The sequence below is a fragment of the Pinus tabuliformis genome, chromosome 3_1 (genome assembly GCF_031772625.1).
Source record: "Pinus tabuliformis cultivar Carrire ecotype Pingquan chromosome 3_1, CPIR1, whole genome shotgun sequence".
NCBI classification, from domain to species: Eukaryota; Viridiplantae; Streptophyta; class Pinopsida; order Pinales; family Pinaceae; genus Pinus; species Pinus tabuliformis.
Window position 1 is genome coordinate 471262230 of NC_142301.1, and position 25051 is coordinate 471287280.

Genomic DNA, 25051 nt, shown 5'->3' on the forward strand with positions numbered 1-25051 from the left:
ATTGGTCACCTTACAAATGACCCTCCATGCTCTTTAAATAGAGATCATAGACCAATCGGGTGTTAACCCATGAATCAAGTGTCGGTAATACAGAGGAGAGAATGAACCGTCAGATCAATTCATGTCTCAAACATATTGTGACCATCGGATTGCAAGTTACAAAAGTACATAGTAAAAAACACATTTTACCTAACTCTACACTAGACAAAGTTATACTTAACCATTTCCTATGTGTCAAAATATACTAACATAGGGAAAGTATTGGTGAGTTGGTGGGCTCTCCTAACCACATACATTTCCTATACAACAATAATCGTACACAGAATGACATTGTTTTTTATTGAATTAAACATATCAAAATTACATGTCAAACATAGGGATGTATACACCCAGTGGTCGAATGAATCAATCATTCTCCAAATTATATTTTCTATTAGATTGATATCCCTAGTAAAGTGCACAAAGGTTGATATTTATAAATTTCTACAATGAAAATGTAACAAGAAGGAGTCATAATTGAATCTTCCATCTCATGTCTGGAGAATATAAACCATATCAAAATGATTAAAAGAATGGGTAATACGAAAAAATTCCCTCACATATTTGGCTTCAAGTATGAACGATACAAATTGCAAGGCTGTGTCCTTATGTGTAATTTAATAGTTTCTTCATGTAAACCTAATAAGCTTGTTCACATGCTCCATAGTTTTGGTTTAGTTAATCGAACTTTGATCAACAACCAACACACTCCTCAAATATGTTCATCTTGATTTGATGAATCTAAGAGCTTCTCAAGGTTACTAGAGGTAAACCCCATGTGTAATTTCTCTCCTAGAAGTGTGCAACCATATTGATTATGGAGGTGGGTTACCAAAAACCATAAAGATTACATGATCTAAATCACAAACCATCATTAGTGATAATAATCCTTAATTAAGACTTTAATATATTAAAAAGAACGAAATTGATGATAAATAACATCAGATTACCTTGTAAAACATTTTTAGTGATTTTTTCCAGTAAATGTTATGAGAAAAGTGATAATGCTTCGTAAAAAGTGGAATGGAAGTGAAAAATAAATCTATTTTGAGCTCTGATAACTCCCCCATGTCTAAGTCTTTGTGTGTCCTTATTTAACAAAAACTATAGTTTCCATTAATATGATATCTATTAATAGTAGGTGAGAGTTAGCAAAAATAGATACAACTAAGAAAAATTAGTGTGACCTATTGATCTAGTGGTTGCTAATGAAAATAATCACATTAGACCAATTCATCTTCCTCTCTTCCTAAATATTCTTCTCTAAAGCCTTATTGTCAATAGAAAAATAATGATTCCTCTTACACACTTCTTAGCTAACTTGAATTTTTTTTTACTCTTTGTTATTAACCTCTCAATTTATTCTTACAACTAGGAATTCTTTCTCTTGATGATATAATTTACATTCTTGACATACCTATATAGGACCTTTAATTCCTCAATTTCAACAGTTAACTTTTCAATCTTTTATTTTTCTTCTTCAGTTCTAAGGATGGGGGCCTACTTCAAGCAGTAGATGAAATGATTAATTTTGAAAAACCATAATAGTCTTTAAGGTCCCTATAACAATAATGATTCCCCCATTACTATTGTCATTGTAGCCATATTGTTATTATTTTTCCCCTATTGTCCCCATTTTGTTATTAGTGTGCCCAATAGAGGGCAATTTTTATTATTGTTGCACCCGTATGTTATTATTGTTATGTTGGCTTTGATTATATTGTGACCCATTAGACTCATATACATAGATAGGAGGTTTATTCATTTGTATCATCTAGGAATGGTTATTTTGTGTAATTTAAAGGAGGTTCCCCCCTAGAAGAGGTTGATTTTGAAGTCATTGATCTATCTTTTCTATCTTTTTGTGAGCTAGTTCATAACATTTGGTATGAGATCTTTGGATTCTAGGGTTTCACTGCTCCAAATAGGTCATCGTGGCATTTTTGCTATAAATTTTTTCTACAACATTTTAGAAGAAAAAAAACTCATTTGACCTGAAATATCTATGATCATGGGGTCTGAATTTTAGATCTTGTCTCACTATATTTTTGGAGATATGATTTACGAAAGTTAGGGTGTTTGCAGGATCCCGAATTACATCCCAAACATGTGACCTTGGGAAAATCATCATAACTTTTTCGTTGAGTATGGAATTGAAATTCCATAAAACGTCATAGAAATAGGATAGATTGTAGGTTTATGTGTATCATTTTTAGGTCCGAAGGTTGAAACAGTGACCCGTGGAACTTCGTACAAGTTCGCTCTACTGAAAAAGTGTATAATCAAGTCATCTTGAGAGATTGGGCATAACTCTTTCTTGGAGAATCCAATTTCGATCAGATTGGTGGAGTTGCAAAAGGACTCAGAGGGCTGCCACAATTCACAATTTAAGACCTTGGAGATCCAAAATTTTAGAGGTATATCAGATTCAATATCAAGTTCCTACAAAGTCTATTTAATATCTTCATTATCATAAAAACCAACCTATATCCATCTTAACTCCACATCTACCACTCTTAGGGGCGGAAATCTATTTATCCGTCTGAGCACTTGGTAGACATAGAATTAAGATGGATCTAAGATAGAATTTCCCCTTTAAATAGTCTATACTCACATGAATACCATGGGTCAATACCATGGGTTATCATAAACCTGGAGCTTAAAAATTACTATTAGTAATTTATAAAAATTAATAAAATTAATAGTTGATTTTTATTTTATTTTTATTTTAACCAAGCTAAAATGTTTAACATACATTAAATTACAACATCCATTTTTACTCTTGATCGGATCAAATATTTTTTCACTCTATGCTAGTTTTGCATATCACGATATTTGATACCTCTCAGGGGTTAGTAGATCCAGAGTAAAGATGGATCTATGTTGGTTTAATTCCCCCATTTAAATAGGCTACATTCCAAGTGAATACCATGGGTCAATACCATGTGCCATTTTGGTGAATACCATGGGTCAATACCATGTGCCATTTTTATTTTTATTAATACTAATATTGCGTTAATAATGTTTTTTTGCATGGTATTAATAACAATCTAGTCCATGGTATTTGTCCCATAGTATAAATATAAGGTGAATTATGGAGTAAATATAAAAAAATGTTTTATTTGTTTACCATACCTCTCGTTTATTTATATTTTTATTCATTTACCATACCATTCATAAATACAAGGTGACTTATGGAGTAAATATAAACAAATGTTTTATTTGTTTACCATACCTCTCGCTTTTTTATATTTTTATTAATTTACCATACCTCTTTTACAAATATAGTATTTGGCCCATAGGATTCACTTAAATAAAACCTCTTTCTTGAGCCTTCATAAATATAATGAGGGTTATGGACTAAATATAAAAAGAGGCTTTATTTATTTACCATGCATCTAGTTTATTTATATTTTTATTTATTTACCATACCTTTTGAGTAAGTATAAAAAGAAGTTTTATTTATTTACGATACCTCCACTTTACTTATATTTTTATTTGTTTACAGCCTTGCATGTATATAAGGTGACTTACGCAGTAAATATAAAAAATGCTTTATTTATTTACCATACCTCTCATTTATTTATATTTTTATTAATTTACCATACCTCTTTTATAAATATGGTATTTGGGCCTTTGGCCCATACGATTAACTTAAATAAAACCTATGCTTGAAAATGGGCGAATGGATTCACTTAAATAAAACCTATTCTTGAAAATGGGCGAACGGTAGGTTGTAACTCCTAATTACAAGGGCTAAATTTACCTTTTTTACCCTCTCCCTTAAAATAAGGTGGGCTATTTGAGGTGATTTGTAAAAATGTACTATGATACAAAATTTTCACCCACTAAAAATTTAAAACCCCTTAATTTCGCCAAAGGGCGAACATTCACCCCTAGAATCACCCCTACATTGATCTATTTTTTCTATATCTTTGTGAGCTAGTTCATAACATTTGGTATCAGATCTTTGGATTCTAGGGTTTCACTGCTCCAAATAGGTCACCATGGCATTTTTGATATAAATTTTTTTCTACAACATTTCAGAAGAAAAAAACTCATTTGACCCGAAATATCTATGATCCTGGGGTCTAAACTTTAGATCTTGTCTCACTATATTTTCGGAGATATGATTTACTAAAGTTCATTTGACCCGAAATATCCATGATCCTGGGGTCTAAACTTTAGATCTTGTCTGACTATATTTTCGGAGATATGATTTACGAAAGTTAGGGTGTTTGCAGGATCCTGAATTACATCCCAAACATGTGACCTTGGGAAAATCATCATAACTTTTTCGTTAAGTATGAAATTGAAATTTCATAAAACGTCATAGAAATAGGACAGATTGTAGGTTTATGTGCATTGTTTTTAGGTCCGAAGGTTGAAACAGTGACCCGTGGAACTTCGTACAAGTTCGCTCTACTGAAAAAGTGTATAATCAGGTCATCTTGAGAGATTGGGCATAACTCTTTCTTGGAGAATCCAATTTTGATCAGATTGGTGGAGTTGCAAAAGGACTTAGAGGGCTGCCACAGTTCATAATTTAAGACCTTGGAGATCCAAAATTTTAGAGGTATATCAGATTCAATATCAAGTTCCTACAAAGTGAAAAAATGTGTGTACTTTTTTTTTTAAATTTCCATAAGTTTGGTTTGAAAAATTAGTTTGAAGGAATTCAAAGGGCATAGTGAAGCATAATTATCATTAAATTATATCCTACAGAAATAAAATGGAAACACCTAGTAAGAAACCTGAAATCTCTAATATGAATTATGAAGAAGAGGAAGAAATGCAACATGCTATATCAAAATTACGAGACCAAGTGGAACAAAACTCACTCTCACAAAAAGTAACTGAAGCTAAGATGGATAGTTTAAGGAAAGGCATGGAAGCTAATATGGATGGCATGGAATCTAAGATGGATGGTTTAAAGAAAGGCATAGAATCTAATATGAATTACGTGGAAGCTAAGATGGAAGGAAAAATGGAAGATTTGAAGATAGATTTGACAAAGTTGCTAGAAGAAATGTTTACTAATGGTGAAAGGGTAATAAAGGAAACTCATAATGAGAACAAAAGAAATGTTATCATGATCTCATAGAATCTAATGTTGGATTGAAGACCCACCATGTTCCAAAGATAGATATGAGGAATTTTGATGGTTAGGATCCCGTAACATAGATACTACAAATGGAGCGACATTTTGATCTCCATAATATACAAAACACACAAAAGGTACACATTGAAACTTTATATTTGGTACCAAATTAGTCTTCATGGTATTGATGGCTTTGCTCTCGTAAACAAATTGTCACTTGGGAAATTTTTACAGAAGAAATGATAGCACATTATGAGGATACAAAAAGTAACACCTTTTTTAGCCAATTGATAAATAAAAAAAAGGGTTCAATGATGGAGCACATTGAGGAGCATATGACTGATGTGTTCATAGGGACATTAAATGATAACATCCAACATGATGTTTGCCCGTGGGAACCTGATTCATTGGAGAAGGCATTTAGGTTGGCAAGAAAAATGGAAAGTAAAATTATGGGAACTAGGAAGCCTACCACTCACAACTATAAAGATGGAAGTGTTGTTGCACGTAGCCTTCCACAACCTACAAGGTTGACAACACAACAATTGGAAGAAAAAAGATAAAAAGGGCTTTGTTACTATTATGATAGCAAATACACTAAAGGTCATAAGTGTGATGAGAACAAATTATTTTACATAGATTATTAAGAGGAGCAATAAAAGTAACAAGAAACGTCAAAATAGAGGATATACACCAGGAACAAACACTACAGAAAGAATAAATGAGTCTGACCATATCTGTTAGGTCCCTATAATACTAGTGATTACCCCATTACTATTGTAGTTGTATCCCTTATTAATATTGTTGTGCCCCTATTGTCCCCATATTGTTATTACTGTTCCCCATAGAATCACTCTGTTGTTATTTTTGTGCCCTTATATTATTATTGTTAGGTTGGCGCTGGGTTATATTGTGACTCCTTAGACTCCTATATATAGAAAGGAGGTTTTGTCATTTGAATCATCAAAGAATCATTCATTTGTGTAATGTAAATGAGGTTTCCCCCTCGAAGAGGCTGAATTCTAAGGCGTTGATTTATTTTTTCTATCTTTTTGTGAGCTGGTTTCATAGCATTTAGTATCACAGCTTTGGATTCTAGGGTTTCGCTGTTCCAAATAGGTCATTGTGGCATTTTCACTATAAATTTTTTCTGCGATGTTTCAGAAGAGAAAAAAAAACCCATTTGAGATGAAATAACATTGAACCTTGGGTCCAAATTTCAGAGCTTTTCGCGCTATATTTGTGGAGATATGATCTGAGGAAGTTGGTCTTTTTGTAGACTCATGAATTACATTCCAAATAGGTGACCTGGGGAAAATCGTCATAACTTTCTCCCTCAGCATTGCATTGAAGTTTCGTAAGGTACAAAAATAGGACAGACTATAGTTTCATGTATATATTTTTTAGAGCCAAAGGTCGAAACAGGGACACGTGGCATGTCGTACAATTTCGCTCTACTGAACTAGTCTATAATCAGGTCATTGTGGGAGAATTGGCATAACTCTTCCTTGGAGAATCCAATTTGTATCAGATTGGTGGAATTGGAAATAGGACATAGAGGGCTACTGCATATCGTAATTTCAGAACTGGATCATATGAAATTACAAAGATACATCAGAGGCAATATCGGACTCCTACAAAGTGAAAAAAGGTGTGTAGATATTTTTTAAATTTTTCCTTAAGCTTAGTTTGAAAAATTATTTTGAAGGAATTCAAAGGGCATAGTAGAGCATTATTATCGGTAACTAATTCCACGAGTAAAGAAAATGCAAACACCTAGTAAGCAACCTGAAAGCTCTAGCATGACTCATGAAGAAGAGGAAGAAATGCTACATGACATATCAAAATTACAAGACCAAGTGCAACAAATGTCACTCTCACAAAAGCTAACAGAAGCTAAGATAAATGGCGTGGAATCTAAAATAAAGGGCGTGGAAGCTAAGATGGACAATTTGAAGATAGATTTGAAGATAGATTTGAGGAGAGACATGGCATATTTGAAGACAGACATGGCAGATTTGAAGACAAATTTGACAAATTTTCTACAAGAAATACTTACTAATGGTGAAAGGGTAGTAAAGGAAACTCATGATGCAAACAAAAGAAAATTTAATCATGATTTCATAGACCTTAATGTGGGATCGATGACCCACCATATTCTAAAAATTGATATGAGGAAGTTTGATGGCAAGGATCCCGCAACGTGGATATTACAGATGGAGCAATTTTTCGATCTCAATAATGTGCAAAACACACAAAATGTACGTATAGAAAATCTATATTTGGAACCAAATTAGTTTGTATGGTATCAATGGTTTTGCTCTCGTAAACAAATTATCACTTGGGCAATGTTTACAGAAAAATTGACAACACATTATGAGGATATAAAAAGCAACACTTTTTTTAGCCAATTGATAAGTCTCAAACAAAAAGGTTCAAAAAATGGAGCACATTGAGGAGTTCCAAAAATTGAACATAAGGGTAAAAAATATTCCAGAGGAGCACAGGATTGATGTGTTCATAGGGACTTTCAAGGATAATATCCAACATGATGTTTGCCTTTGGGAACCTGATTCATTAGAGAAGGCATTCAGGTTAGCAAGAAAAATGGAAAGCAAAATTATGGCAACCAGGAAGAATACCACTCTCAACTATAAAGATGAAGGTGTTATTGCCCCTGGTCTTCCACAACCTATAAGTTTGACACAACAACAATTGGAAGAAAAAAGAGCAAAAGGGCTTTGTTACAGTGGTGATAGAAAATGCACTAAAGGTCATAAGTGTGCTGAGAAGAAATTATTCTACATAGATTGTGAAGAGGAAGAAGAAAAGGAGCAAGAAAGTTCAAAAGAAGAGGATATACTCCAGGAACAAAGCCTAGATAAAGAAGAAATGAATTCGACCATATCTTGTAATGCATTGTCGGGAATTACCACTCCTCAAACCATCAAGATAGAAGGACAAATCAAGAAGAAAAAGGTAATAGTGTTGATTGATTAAGGAAGTACCCACAATTTTATTCATTGTAAGGTAGCCAAAGAATTGAATTGCTTCCTATATCTAGCACCAGAGTGTCAAGCGATGGTTGCAAATGGAGGAACAATAAATTTCTCTCGAAAGTGCCATAATATCAAGCTATCCATGGGAGAATATGTATTGACTAGCCCAATGCTTTCCATTCCAATGGGAGGTGCTGATGTTGTACTAGGAGTCCAATGGCTACAATCCTTGGGTACAATAGCTTTTAATTTTGAAGAAATTTTCATGAAATTTTCTACGGAAGGAAGGGAATTTGAATTAAGGGGTATTGCAGGGAAACTAGGAAAGATAATTAGCTCTAACGGTATGACAAAGCTTCTAAAAAAGGAACAAAGAGGTGTAATTTCACAATTATGTTCGCTAGATGTTTTCACATCGAAAACATCTATTTCTCTAGATATCCAAAAAGCCTTGGACAATCATTCCAAGGTATTTGAGACTCCCAAAGGTCTCCCACCTATTCGTGATCATGATCATGCTATTCATCTGATTCTAGGAAATGTTCCTCCAAACATCAGGCCGTACAAATATCCCTATGCCCAAAAGAGTGAAATTGAACGTATGGTTGCAGAAATGCTAGAGGCTGGTATAATTCAACCTAGTAAAAGTTCTTTCTATGCTCCAGTAATATTGGTGCACGAGAAGGATGGATCATGGCGCATGTGTCCAGATTATAGGGAGCTCAACAAGTTCACTATTAAAGATAAGTTTCCCATTCCTGTCATTGATGAATTATTGGATGAATTGCATGGATCAATTTACTTCACCAAGTTGGATCTTCTTTCAGGATATCATCAAATCAGAGTGAAGAGTCAAGAAATTCTGAAAATAACATTTAGAGCTCATGAGGGTCATTATGAATTTTTGGTCATGCCTTTTGGCCTTACCAATGCACCTTCTACATTTCAAGGTTTGATGAATTCCATTTTCAAACCCTTCCTTAGAAAATTTGTGTTAGTATTTTTTGATGATATACTAATCTACAACAAGTCTTGGAAGGATCATGTTGAACATGTTGACAGGGTGCTACAACTATTGGAGGAAAAACAATTATATGCAAAAAGATCCAAATGTTTCTTTGGAGTACAAGAGGTGGAATATTTGGGTCATATTGTATCTCATGAAGGAGTTAAGGATTATCGCAAGTTTGTTAAGAATTATGGGAGAATAGAAGCACCTCTAACAACATTATTGAAGAAAGATGCATTTTCATGGACTCCAGAAGCAACAAAGGCCTTCAAACATCTTAAAGAGGCACTGTGCCAAGCACCGGTCCTAGCTACACCGGACTTCACAAAAACCTTTATTGTAGAATGTTGATGTGGGAGCACTCAGCAGCAAACGTGGACCACAAGATCAGAACAGAGGAAAGTCTGCCTTAAAGCAGAAAATTAGATTTAAAGCAGATAAAGCAGATTTAAAGCGGCTTTAAAGTGGATAAAGGATACTTATCTGTCATGCATGCAGAAAAACAAAGGATAGGATCGATGCTTCCAATCTAACACTCTTGTATATATATGTGTAGTGTGATAGGGGTGATATATCTATTCTGGGAAGTAATTGTGAGTGATGAAGATGTAGCTGAGCGTGAGCTCGTTTCTAAGGCTGAAATGCCTTAGTATGTAAACATTTTGTGTGATATAAAACCTGGGTTTAGTGTTTACGTTTATGTGCATTTTATAATTGAATTAGTGAGTGTGTGTCTTTTGTTAAGAAGTTAAATTTTGTGTTGAGAAACTTGGGTAATTGCATCGGTTCTGTTTCGTCGGATTTATGTTTCACCGGATTTCATTTCAAGGTCTGTAGCCACTGTAGCTAGCATCAAGTATTGTTCGCGCCATTCATGTATTTTTGTTAAATTTCAAGGTATCCTGGCTGAAATTTAAGGCACCAAAGAGTTTTGATTTAAGGGTCTGAAATTGGAAGTATTCCTAATGGTTGCGGATCTGCCGGAGATAGTCTTCTTTGATTTGGAGACGACAATACCTCTTCGAGTGGGACAAAATTTAAGGTACTAGAATTTGATGCTATTTTTGTTTGTCTACAAAAGCTCGTAGAGCTCAAAGAGCTCTGCACTTTTATCAGACCAGATGATCTCTCTCTGATTTCCGAACCAAGCGTCAAATGTAACGGCATTACTCGCGGAGAAGTGGCCACTGCACCAAAATTTGAATATGTTGCGAATAAAAATTACGATTGTATGAATGACAGAGTATGGGCTGGCACAATATTGTGAGGTTTGATTGCGTGCGTATTCGTGAGGCATTTGCTGAGATTGGACGGCCGCCCCAGAGGCAAAGGGATTGATTGACTCCTTGCATTTCTTGCAGTGAAGTTTAGACTTATGTTGCATGCTTAAAATGGTGTTTAAGGGATGATCGATCTCTAATGTAATTCCACGTTTTAAAAGTTAAATCACTTCCATTTAGGCTTGTGGGCCCATAACCCGCAGGCCGAGGTTCGATTTTTACATAAAATTGGGATTTTGGGCAACCCCCAAATTCTCATTTTCATCAGTTGGTATCAGAGCGAGAAAAAGATTCTGCGGAAGGAGGTAGAGTTTTTGATAAAGTATGTATGGTCTTTATATTTTGTGTAGGTAGCAGCAGAGGAAGGTGAGAAGATTGCAGAGGAAGGTGAGAAGATTGCAATAGCCTAAAGCGTTTACCAAAAGACCAAGTCTCGAGGAGAGCTTGGTGAGGTAAGAGGCAGCAAGGAGGACTTGTTGTTGCAGAGGTAAATTGTAGCTCACAAGTTAAAGATATTACGAAGACCAGAAGCATATGACCAGGAGGTCATAAATTTTTGTGCCTCGGGAGTCTGATGTGGGAGCACTTAGCAGCAAACATGGACCATATGATCAGAACAGAGGAAAGTCTGCCTTAAAGTAGAAAATTAGATTTAAAGCGGATAAAGCAGATTTAAAGCGGATAAAGGATGCTTATCTGTCATGCATGCAGAAAAACAAAGGATAGGATCAATGCTTCCAATCTAACACTCTTGTATATATATGTGTAGTGCGATAGGGGTGATATATTTGTTCTCGGAAGTAATTGTGAGTGATGAAGATGTAGCTGAGTGTGAGCTCGTTTCTAAGGCTGAAATGCCTTAGTATGTAAACGTTTTGTGTGATATATAAAACCTGGGTTTAGTGTTTACGTTTATGTGCATTTTATAATTGAATTAGTGAGTGTGTGTCTTTTGTTAAGAAGTTAAATTCTGTGTTGAGAAACTTGGGTAATTGCATCGGCTCTGTTTCGCCGGATTTCATTTCAAGGTCTGTAGCCACTGTAGCTAGCATCAAGTATTGTTCGCACCATTCATGTATTTTTGTTAAATTTCAAGGTATCCTGGCTGAAATTTAAGGCACCAAAGAGTTTTGATTTAAGGGTCTGAAATTTGAAGTATTCCTAATGGTTGCGGATCGGCGGAGATAGTCTTCTTTGATTTGGAGACGACAATACCTCTTTGAGTGGGACAAAATTTAAGGTACTAGAATTTGATGCTATTCTGGTTTGTCTACAAAAGCTCGTAGAGCTCAAAGAGCTTTGCACTTTTATCAGACCAGATGATCTCTCTCTGATTTCCAAACCAAGCGTCAAATGTAACGACATTACTCGCGGAGAAGTGGCCACTACACCAAAATTTGAAGATGTTGCAGATAAAAATTACGATTGTATGAACGACAGAGTATGGGCTGGCACAATATTGTGAGGTTTGATTGCGTGCGTATTCATGAGGCATTTGCTGAGATTGGACGACCGCCCCAGAGGCAAAGGGATTGATTAACTCCTTGCATTTGTTGCAGCAAAGTTTAGACTTATGTCACATGCTTAAAATGTTGTTTAAGGGATGATCGATCTCTAATGTAATTCCACGTTTTAAAAGTTAAATCGCTTCCGTTTAGGCTTGTGGGTCCATAACCCGCAGGCCGAGGTTCGATTTTTACATAAAATTGGGATTTTGGGCAACCCCCAAATTCTCATTTTCATCAAATGTGATGCCTTAGGAAATGGAATTGGTGTTATTTTAATGCAAGATGAAAGACCCATTGCTTTTGAAAGTCGTCCAATCAAGGGAAATTTTTTACACAAAGCTATTTATGAGAAGGAAATGTTGGCAATACTACATGCACTTAAGAAATGGCGACCCTACCTAATGGGAAGACACTTCAAGGTAAAAACGGATCATGATAGCCTTAAATAATTTTTAGAACAAATATTATCCTTTGAAGAGCAACAAAAGTGGGTCACAAAGATGTTAGGTTATGACTTTGAAATCATCTACAAAAAAGGGAAGCAAAATGTGGTGGCAGATGCACTCTCAAGAAAGGATGAGGATGTGGAAGCATTGTTGTGCGCCATTTCTATTATCCAACCAGATTGGATAAACGAAGCAAGGGAGGAATGGAAGAATTATGAAGAAGTGTGGGAACTTATTCAAAAGTTATAACAAGATTCGAGTACATCTGATACATTTAGCTGGAAAAATGATTCGTTATGGTAGATCGCTTATACCTCTATAAGAATTTCCAACTCAAAAAAAATATTCTTATGGAATTGCACACTTCTCCCTTAGGAGGGCATTGAGGAATTTTAAAAACTTACCATAGGGTTAAGAATGAATTTTTTTGGGATGGCCTTAAATCGGATATTCAAAAGTTTGTGGCAGAATATTTGGTTTGCCAACAAAATAAAGTGGAAACAATTAAGACCTCGGGTCTATTACAACCTTTATCCATTCCAAGCCAATGTTGGGAGGAGGCTTCAATGGATTTTATCATAGGTTTACCCAAGTCTGAGGGAAAGAGTGTCATCATGGTGGTAATTGATAGACTTACCAAGTATGCACACTTTTGTGCATTATCACATCCATTTAAATCCAGTATAATTTCTACTGCATTTATGGAAACAATTCAAAAGCTACATGGAAAGCCAAAGATTATTGTAAGTGACAGAGATCCCATTTTCATTGGAAATTTTTGGACATAATTATTTTCCTGTCTCGGTACTCAGTTAGCTCATAGCTCATATTATCATCCTCAATCTGATGGGCAAACTAAGATAGTAAACAAATGTTTGGAAGGATATCTTCGTTGCTTTGTATCTGACAAATAGACACAATGGGTCAAATGGTTGCCTCTGGCTAAATGGTGGCATAACACTTCCTTCCATACATCAACAAAATTGACCCCATTTATGCACTTTATGGATATCAGCCACAATCCATCACATCATATTTAAGAGAAAATTCTAAGGTTCAAGTAGTGGAACATTACATCGAGCATCAACAACAAGTCCTCCAACTCTTAAAGGATAACCTCATGTTGGCACATAATAGAATGAAACAATAGGCAGATCAACATCGCAGTGAAAGAAGTTTTGATGTAGGTGATTGGGTATTCCTACGGCTACAACCATATAAAAAAAATGTCCCTCAAGCAAGCTAAGAAGGATAATAAATTATCACCAAAGTATTATGGTCCGTACAAGGTTTTTGTAAAACAAAATATTGGTACTATGGCATACAAATTGGAGCTTCCTGCAGCTTCCCAAGTGCACCCATTTTTCCATGTTTCATGTTTAAGGAAGGTTATAGGCGACAAGCTCCTAGTTCAAACAATATTACCAAAACTTGACGAGGAAGGAAAAATTATATTGGAACCGGAAGCAATCACAGAAACAAGAACTCGACAACTATGAAATCGATCAATTTCACAGTATCTCATCAAGTGGAAGAACTTATCTGCTGAAGATTCCACATGGGAGGATGAGAATTTCATACAGAAGCATCCAAAACTACTCAAGCGTTGAGGACAACACTTTTTTGAAGAAGAGGGGCATGTTAGGTCCCTATAATACTAGTGATTACCCCATTACAATTACAGTTGTATCCCTTATTAATATTTTTGTGCCCCTATTGTCCCCATATTGTTATTGTTGTGCCCCATAGAATCCTTCTATTTTTATTTTTGTGCCTTTATATTATTATTGTTAGGTCGGCTGGGTTATATTGTGACTCCTTAGACTCCTATATATAGAAAGGAGGTTTTTTCATTTGAATCATCAAAGAATCATTCATTTGTGTAATGTAAAGGAGGTTGCCCCCTCAAAGAGGCTGAATTCTAAGGCATTGATGTATCTTTTCTATCTTTTTGTGAGCTGGTTTCATAACAATATCTTATAATGCATTGGTTGCAATTGCGACTCCTCAAACTATCAAGATAGAAGGGCATATCAAGAAGAAAAAGGTAATAGTGTTGATTGATTCGGGAAGTACCCATAATTTTATTCATTGTAAGATAGCCAAGGAATTGAATTGCTTCCTATTCCTATCACCAGAGTGTCAAGTGATCGTTGCAAGTGGAGGAACCATAAATTGCTCTAGAAAGTGTCATAATATCAAGCTATCTGGGAGAATATGTATTGAATAGCCCAATTCTTTCCATACCAATGGGTGGTATTGCTGTTGTACTAGGAGTCCAATGGCTACAATCCTTAGGTACAATAGCTTTTAATTTTCAAGAAAATTTCATGAAATTTTATTTGGAAGGAAAGGAAGTTGAATTAAGGGGTATCGTAGGGAAATCAGGAAAGTTAATCTGCTCTAACGGAATGAAAAATCTTCTAAAGAAATAAAAACTAGGCGTAATTGCACAATTATGTTCACTAGAGGTTCCCACGTAGAAATCATCTATTTCACCAAATCTCCAAAATGTATTGGACAATCATTCTAAGGTATTTGAGACTCCCAAAGGCCTCCAACCTATTTGTGATCATGATCATGCTATTCATTTGATTCCAGGAAGTGTTCCTCCAAACATTAGGTCTTACAGATATCCCTATGCCAAAAAGAGTGAAATTGAACATATGGTTGCAGAAATGCTAGAGGCTGGTATAATTCAACCTAGTCAAAGTTTTTTCTCTGCTCCAATAGTATTGGTGCACAAGAAGGATGGATCATGGTGGATGTATCCGGATTATAGGGAGCTCAAGAAACTCACTATTAAAGATAAATTTCCCATTCCTGTCATTGATGAATTATTTGATGAATTGCATGGATCAATTTACTTCACAAAGTTGGATCTTCATTCAGGATATCATAAAATCTGAATGAAGACTGAAGACATTCCGAAAACAACATTTAGAATTCATAAGGGTCATTATGAATTTTTGGTCATGACTTTTGGTAGTAGCCATGCACCTTCTACATTTCAAGGTTTGATGAATTCCATTTTCAAACCGTTCCTTAGAAAATTTGTTTTAGTATTTTTATATGATATACTAATCTACACCAAGTCTTGGAAGGATCATGTTCAACATGTTTATAGGGTGCCCAAACTATTGGAGGAGAAACAATTATATGCAAAAATATCCAAATGCTTATTTGGAGTTCAAGAGGTGGAATATCTAGGTCATATTGTATCCCATGAAGGTGTCGAGGTAGACCCTAGAAAAATTAAAGGCATTATCTAATGAAAAATCCCCACATCCATAAAGAATCTGCGAGGATTTCCTGGGTTGACATGGTATTATCGCAAGTTTGCTAAGAATTATGGGAGAATAGCAGCACACCTAACAACATTATTGAAGAAAGATGCATTTTCATGGACTCTGGAAGCAATAAAGGCCTTTGAACATCTTAAAGAGGCAATGTGCCAAGCACGGGTCTTAGCTACGCCAAATTTCACAAAAACATTTATTGTGCAATGTGATGCATCAGGAAATGGAATTGGTGTTGTTTTAATGCAAGAAGAAAGACCCATTGACTTTGGAAGTCATCCAATTAAAGGAAAGTATTTACACAACTATTTATGAGAAGGAAATGTTGGAAATACTACATACACTTAATAAATCATGACCCTACCTAATGGGAAGACACTTCAAGGTAATAACGGATCATGATAGTCTTAAATTCTTCTTAGAACAAAGATTAAATAAGGTTATAGGTGACAAGCTCCCAGTTCAAACAATATTGCTAGAGCTTGATGAGGAAGAAAAAATCGTATTAGTACCTAAATCAGTCACAGAAACAAGAACTTGACAGTTATGAAATCGATCAATTTCAGAGTATCTCATCAAGTGTAAGAAATTACCCGGTGAAGATTCCACATGCAATGATGATGATTTTGTACAGAAGCATCCAAAACTACTCAAGCATTGAGGAAAATAATTTTTTGAAGGAGACAGGCATGTTAGGTCCCTATGATACTAGTGATACCCCCATTTCTATTGTCATTGTAGTCCTTATTTTCATTATTGTGCACGTATTATCCCCATATTGTTATTAGTGTGCCCCATAGAAGCCCACTATTATTATTATTGTACCCTTATATTATAATTTTTATGTCGATTTTTATTATATTGTGACCCCTTAGATTCCTATATATAGAATGAAGGTATAGTCATTTGTATCATCCAGGAATTGTTCATTTTTGTAATGTAAATGAGCTTTGCCCCTCGAAGAGGTTGATTTTGAAGACGTTGATCTATCTTTTCTATATTTTGTGGTTGGTTCATAACATAGTCAGTGGTATGTTCAAACTAAAATGGAGTGGATGGACCAAAAGAATCATTAAAATTGAAGTAAAAAAAATTGGATTAGAGTACTTAGTTCCAGGTCTTCAAAATGAGGAAGCCACAACCTCTAATTTTTTAATGCCATTATGTAGTAGGATTGTGATTAGACGTAACTTCTTTTGAATGTTTAGGGGGTATTGATGTAGTATTTTTAAACTTTTTAGGAGGAGAATATGGAGGTATTTTGAGGATTTTAAATAGGGGGTAAGGAGGCTTATTTAACCGACTTTGAAGATCCATTCTACTTGTCCTTCCAAATTTCTTTGGATTTGCCCCAAAATAATCAAATTAAAAAAACACTATCATCGTTATCATTCTTATCCTTAAGCTTGGTTTCCCTTTCATTTTCAGCCTCCTCAAGTGTATTTGTGATAGACCTCTTAGGTGATTTCCTTGGGAATCCTTGGGGTTGAGTGCCAAATTTGTTTCTATCAAGGAAATCTTCCCAAGCATCCACCCTCATTTAGATATCTTCTAGAATTAGTATTGTTATCAAATCATGGTGGTAAATACAAAAAGTAATGTTCTTAGGATTGTATTGGACCCTTTTTCCATATGACCTAGACTTTTATAGAGATAGAAAGGGAAATTTAAAATTTTGCTGGAATCAAAATGGAGGAGAAATATAATATACTAAAGGAAGGATATGGAATATCTACCTTCATACATAATGTATTTTAATGGGGTTAATAAGATATTTATCCACTTGTCCAAAATCCATGCTCTCTGTAAACATTTCCCCAATCTAGATTCAAGTCTGCAAAGCACAAGAACCTTGTACATACTCTTTTGTCTACCTATTTATTCTTAAGCTAATGATCCCTTATTAGATGGATTATAGTTTATTCAACCATGAAACCCTCCAAGAATACCATCATAAGGTTTCCAATTCTATGATTTGACCATCAAAACCCTATGCAAATTCCTCCATTCCAAAATTATCAAACCAAAAGGCATTGTAGAGGAAGAAAAGCCACCCTATATCCTTTAATATGGAATTTTTGTATCATACTCAGGATAACTCTCTAGTGATTTAAATGGAAATGGTTCTTTCTTGATGGCTCCTGATTTACACATATCATTACAATTGAGTGATTTCTAGGGTACTATGTTTTTTGGTAGTTCTACTTCGAGTCAGGAAATTGGAAGTAGGGAGATAATTCTGAGTCAAATAACTCATTCCAAGGTATAGTGATTGGAAAAATTAGGGATTCATGGTGTTAAATGATCATACACGAATAACATGTCAGGTTATAAGGAATAATGTGTTAGGTTATAAGGAAAACCACATATAAGATTAGGAACAAGACTTTTTTTATTATTGCTTACATTTTTTAACATGTCGAAATAAATTAACTAAGTTGCTCATCTTGATATTTTACCTTAGGCATTGAAATTAATTGCAAGGAAAATTTCAAATAAATTTTAAAAATTGTATACGTATAAAATATTGAGGTTGTCAATCATTGAAACATTGAGGTTATCAATAACTAAAATGTTTTTACAAGTATTGTTATCACTCTGCAAAAGGCTAGTTATTTAGTTAAATTTTGGTACCAAAATAAATCATTTTTTATGAAGACTAAAGAAATTAATGAGAGAAAGCACCTGAAGACATCAGATACCTTCAAACCCTTGTCTCAACATAATCTTATGCTAAAGAAGTCCAAACTTGAAAAACAATTTGAAAATGACATGCTATAGGTCATCCTATAACCATTCTAATGTTCCTGTAATCATTGGTCACATGATTATGTGACGCTTATAGGAAAGCCTATAGTTGTATGAAAATACTATTGAAGCTTCATATAATGTTTCTTGAGATCAATCACCAAAAACCTACTTTTATGAAGGCTCTGAAACACTATAAATTATTTGAGAGAATTGAAAACTAGATACTAAGAATCAACATTTTAAAGTCAAAATTTGAAAAGATCAAACCATGTATATTTATTGTTCCTTTCAAATAAAAAAAACACAAGTGCTAATTGTTGATGCTGAAATTTTTATTTGATTTTGATAAATTTTGAAGAAAAATATGTTAAAGAAAGTATTCATCCATGAAATTAACAACAACAAAGGTTTTTGCTAACTATGGTGACAAGATCACAAAAAGTAGTTCTCTCAAGCTCTATAATGAGGAGGTTTTTCATGAACTTGGTTCATCATTGACTTAATGTTGTTGCTAGAGAAATCAAGCACTAAAAAACTCTTAGTTTTTGAAAGAAACCTATTCTTTTGTTACAATTAGTGAGCTCACTTTTATGATAATATTTTTGGGGAATAATTGCACATCATTTATTAGTTTTTCAATCAAAATTTCTATCTAATTAGACGAGATGTTGGTTATCACAATTAGACCCTTATTTTTATCTTTACTTGTTATATTTTTGTATTTTTTTTCTCATTTTATGTTCACATTTACGATTCTTTAAAGGAAAATGGTATATAAAGAAGTAATTACAACACTTTTAGAGTCCTATCTACCCACTATTGCCATCTTGAACTATTTTGAGACATGTTGAATAAACTATTCTCAACTAAGAGGCTTTTGATACACCTTCAATTTATTTCCATTAAAACAAGAAAGGGGATTCCTTCACCATCATTTATTTTGATTCTAAATAAATCATTTTGAAATACTTGATCAATTCATACATGCCTAACTAATGTGTGGTGAAATTCCCTTTAATATTTAAATGTTGAGTTAGAAAGGATAACCTAGTCACCTTGTTTTAATTTCTTTTTCTGAATGAATCTATAATGTAACATACTCCTTTCATGTTGGATGAGAGTAGTTTTCTCAATATTTTCATTGTACGTCTCCATTAGAGAGAAATTTTGAGGTATAAACTGGGTTGCCTAAGGAATTCTATAAAATAATAGTGACAATAATAAAATAAGATTATATTACATCATCAAATTTTAGAGGGGAAAAACTACCTTTTCAACTTTTACTTTTAACTTATCTCCCTATGATTTTACTCAAATTTCAAGCAAGAGCACTTGTACCCATGTTTCTTACTTTCAATGGACCCTGCTGCTAAAGGTCTTCACTAAAGGTCGACCCTAATGACTATAACAATAATTGTCTTCACCTAGAACTCTATTGGAACAATAACATTTTTTTTCAATACACCTTCTCATGCAATGTAAATCCAATTGAATCCCTCCATGTTGTTTTGAAGACCCACGATGCCTTGGGAAGCCAATTCGCCTAATAATTATGATGTATCTGATCATCTTGGTCATGATCATTTCAAGAATCTTCGTGGGTTAAGCCACCTACCTATTGGCTTGTAGATGGTATAAGGAAGACCTTTGGTTCTTGATCCTGTATCATTGAGTGATGATTTCCACAACTTTTGTTGTGAACTTCTTTTCCTAATTTGTCACAATTTCACTTAGGTCACCAAAATGGGTAAAAATGTCCCATAAGAGAGTATCCCAAAAATATCCTTAACAAAGAACTTTATATCTTACTTTTTTTCAGCGAATCTTCCTCCACATGGTTCATTGTGGCATAATTTTAAGATGGCAAACATATTTTCCTCACATGGAGTTTTCGATGATCATGTCAACTTTTGTGTGGAAGATATCTCCTCCAATTCAATAATAGGAGGCACTAAGTCTAATGATTCTTTATTTATCTTGGGGTTAGAGATATTGTGGTAATTTCCTTGTAGCTAAGTAATTTTCTATATTTGCAAACCAACGAGTGTTAGTAAACATAAAAACCAAAAGTTAATCGGGAAAATCATCATCTAAGGGATCTTCTAATCCTTCATTATGTATATTAGAAAGAAAATCCACTATCAGATTAGCCTTTCTAGGGATATCTAAAATAGCAATATTAAACACTTGTAACAAAAAAATACACCAAGTGATTATATCACTAGTTATATGACTTTTCATTAAATATCTTATGGCAGAATGGAAATTATGAATGAAAAACTCATATCCAATGATATAATGTTTAAACCTATTGATTACATGCATGAATGTCAAAATTATTTTTCCATGAATGTATAGATGATTTTAGTATGTGTTAGATTCTTTCTACTAAAATAAATGGCATAAGAAAATCGGTTCCCTTTTTGTCCTAAGACTACTCTAAGGGTCTTATATAATCCATCCATCAACATGTTAAAGGGACGAAATCAACAAGATTCCTTCAACATGGGATCCATGGTAATTTTTTCATTTATCCCTTTAAAAGCATCTTGACAATATTTATTCCAAGGAAATTTAACATCCTTAGTAAGAAATTTAAACAAAGGAGCATCTATTTTTGTAAAGTCATCTATGAATCTGCTATAAAATCTAACATGACATAAAAATATTCTTACCTCCATATGATACCACTGAACAAGTATCTTAGTAATAAATTTGATCTTCGTTGGATCAATCTATATCCTTGCATGAGATATAAGATGTCTAAGAATAATTCCTACAGTCTACATCATTTGATACTTAACATCATTCAAAGCAAAGTTATTTTCTTGAAACCTAATCACTAACTTCCCTATACTTTAGTGCTTCATAAAAAGTGATACCACACATAGAAAATCATCCACATAAATCTCAACACAATCATGAATAATATCACAAAATATGGCTGATACTACTCTCAATAAATTATCTGGAGATTTGTACAACCCGAAGCATAGCATTCAGTAAGAAAAGTTTACCTAGGGGCATGTAAAGGTAGTCTTATCCCAATCTTCACGGGCTATATATATTTGGTTATAACCATTGAAGCCATCAAGAAATAATAATGAATTATTAATCGGTAATGTATCCAAAACTTGAGGTAATTCAATTTGACTTAAAGGGTTACATCCATATTCAAGGTCTTGATTATGAGAAAGGCCACTTTAAATGTAATTATTTCTATGACTATGGTCACTTTGTGAAAAATACCAAAGTAATAATCACACTACAAGGCCTAGACTCATACACAACATGATGCTTCCACAAGTATGGTTGGCCTAATAGAACATCAAAAACTTCAAGAGTAGAAACATCACACAATACCTTGTCCCTCGAAGTCTTGGAGCTATAGGAAAGGCTAAACTATTTCCTAACATGAAGATATTTCCCTTAGGAGCCATTTAATGGTGTATGGTTGTGGGTGTGGTGTGCCTAGTAGGACCAATTTCTTAACGAACTCTACTGAGATGAATTTCTTTTGCCTCTTTCTATTGACAATGAAACATAGTAGAACACCTGTCACCCACATTTTTTACTGAAAGAGGAATTCACCTTCCTCTAAATATTCAATCTCACTTTGTTGAACCTTGATGGTGGAAATGTTGACACTAGGTTCCACATCAATTATCTATTTTACCTTTCCTAGGTCTTGTTCATTAGAACTTGCATCTAACTCTAAAGATTTTAGCTCGACCACCAGTGACTATTTTATGCAGTATTCAATGGTGTTATGAGTGCAGATTTTGTGGAACTCATACCACTTTCTCATGTGTTTCTTCATCTTCCCATTACCATTTCTTTTCTGTGGCTTTGATGGGTTATCCTAACTTCGTCCACCTTTGCTCTTTCCTTTACTACGGTTTAGTGATGCCTTTTCCCTTCTTCTACTTTGAATGATTCACAGATCCATAGTCTCACTTCTTCTATATATATTTTTGCTCAATTTCGACAACATATTGGTATGTCTCACCAAGCGAGGATATTTCCAAGAACTCAAATTCTATCTAGAGGTGTCTATGAAAACAACCACAGTACCTTAGCATGAAATGTCGCTAAGAGTCCTTGATACCCATCTTGAGTCGTATTTTCAAATAGGGTAATCTTTTCCTTAACAACATCCTTGAAAGAGTTCCAGGTGGGTGTGATTGAAAATAGTATGGATTCATATATGGCCGTTTTATCACAATATGTTTCCCACTAGTCCTTGAGATAGGGGTGGCCTTAAGGAGTACAAAGGTAATATTTTCTCTATTAAAAAATTTATGGACTGAAATGTACCCTTATAGTAGATTTAACCATTTTCCTAGAGTATATGCATCTATCCGGCCTTTAAATATAGTAATATCAAAATTAACTTGTACCTTTAAGTGGTTGGTATCTCCAAAGTGGCCACTTAATGAATATGTGCGACTTAATGGTATTTGATGAAGGATATGGGAAACATTATCCATCATCCCATTCCTTTGTCACTCGAGGGCTTGTTCGAACAAAAATTTGATAAGGTCTCCTACTCCCTCATATTTGTTTTCTTCTACCATGGTATTTCATCAAGGTAGACAAAGACAATCTTTCAAAGGTTCAAGAAGTTGGAGTCCCAACTATTTATTCCTTGACCTTGTTGGGAACATGCACAAAAAAACAAATGAAGAGAAAATCACTCTAATACAAGGGATCCAAATTTATGAAGGGAATGAAACAAAATATATATTTATAACAAAAAGATTGACATATAATAAAACTTGACTTCAATTAATAAATGGAAAATTTTGAAATTGTATACATGCTGAATGAGAGTAAACTAGCACGAACGATGATAACTTATCTTCGAGAAGATGTGTGATGACTATGTTCCTTTCCAAACTATTACAATGAGGCTTAGAGGAAATTTTATTATGAATAAGTAATTATAATCCCTAAACATTGAAAAACATAACCCTAGAAGATGAAGCAACAAAGGCGTATGGGCTCCAATGGGGTAAGTTAGAATGTCAACTTTTGAGGATCGTAACTTTGGAATAGAAACTTCCTTTTGTGGGCATGATATATCGATTAAGAGGTATATGTGGGGAGTTTATTTTTCCAATACCGATGGTAGTCTATGATTTTCATTAGCCTAATTCCCCAAAAATTGTCATCTAGGGCCTCAAAATTGCTCTAGAAGTTTAAGTCCTAAAAACTATCAAAATAGAAAACTTCACCCTGAGTCTATGATATAGGTTCACCTTGGTTTTTTATGGACATGTACCCACCATTTGTGATTTTACTCTTTTAACATCCTCATAACATACATGTAAGCATATCGTGGGAAACATACTCAAATTTAGAGATATATGATGAGGTTTATATCATTGTATTGAGATAAGTGAGTTGAAAACGATCATTTATGTTATTGAGTTGTGTCATGTTTATTTTTTTGTATAATTCTTATAAATGGAAATAACAGAAACTTTTTTTTATATTGTAAAGAAAAAAAAAAAAACTATTTATCTGTGAAATAAAGTATATGATATTTAAATAAGGTAACATGGATAAAGAATGACTTTGAATATTTTAAGTAGAGGTTTTTTTTGTCTTGTTGTCGAGTTATATTTCGATATTTAATACATCTTGGGTGAAGATAAATTTACACTAAATATTTTTATAATGGATGGGAGTGCATCACGATCATATGTAAACATAACATTGGTTTTTAAAGTAGAATAAACATAGGATTGGTTCTTTATTAAAAAAACTCAATGACTCATTTGGCATATGTGAATCAAAGGAAATCTACTTTCAACCTCTCAAGGTGACCTCTTTAATTTTATTGTTTATAAAGTCACTGGAAAAATATAAATGCTTGCGAGCTTTTTCAACTTTGTAAATCCATATTTCTATCTTTTTTTAATTCATTGTCAACAAACAAATCCTCTATAACACTAATTGTATAAATGAAGATTCATAGTACATTGTAAATAGTATATCTACTTTAAATTTCAAACGAATTTCAATCATATGCCCATGTTTATGTGAATTTATATGTATATGGGATTCTTATAAGATGTTTGTAGTTGGAAAACCTTACCATGAAATTATTTGTCGAGAGCACTGCGAGACACATATTACATATAATTCATGGGAAGGAATTTTCTTTGGGAACAATGGGTGTTGGAGGTTAGTATTTGTTTTCAATGTTGATGAGGCTTATGTGTAGCATGATATCTCCTCATTAGTATTCATATCTATTCTCACTATTAACATCTGTAAGTGCATTTCTAATCGCTCAATACATAATCTTTTAGAATCTAGGGCCTTCCTCTCACTAGTTCTTTGGGAAATGAGTTTGAAGAAACATAAGAGCACCATTATGTTTCGATAGATGAGGTAGAAATAGGAAGGCTTATTAAAAGTTTGATGGAAAAAATGGAAACCTAGAATATACGGTAAAAACATGGGTTTTTAAAATCATATAAATGTATTCGGATGGAGGTTAACACACATATTTTCGAGGGGATTTTTTAGTATCTATTGAAAATAGGGGTATTCCTTAATACCCCATGAGAGAACATGCTATGTCACAAGAAAAATAACTCAAACACTT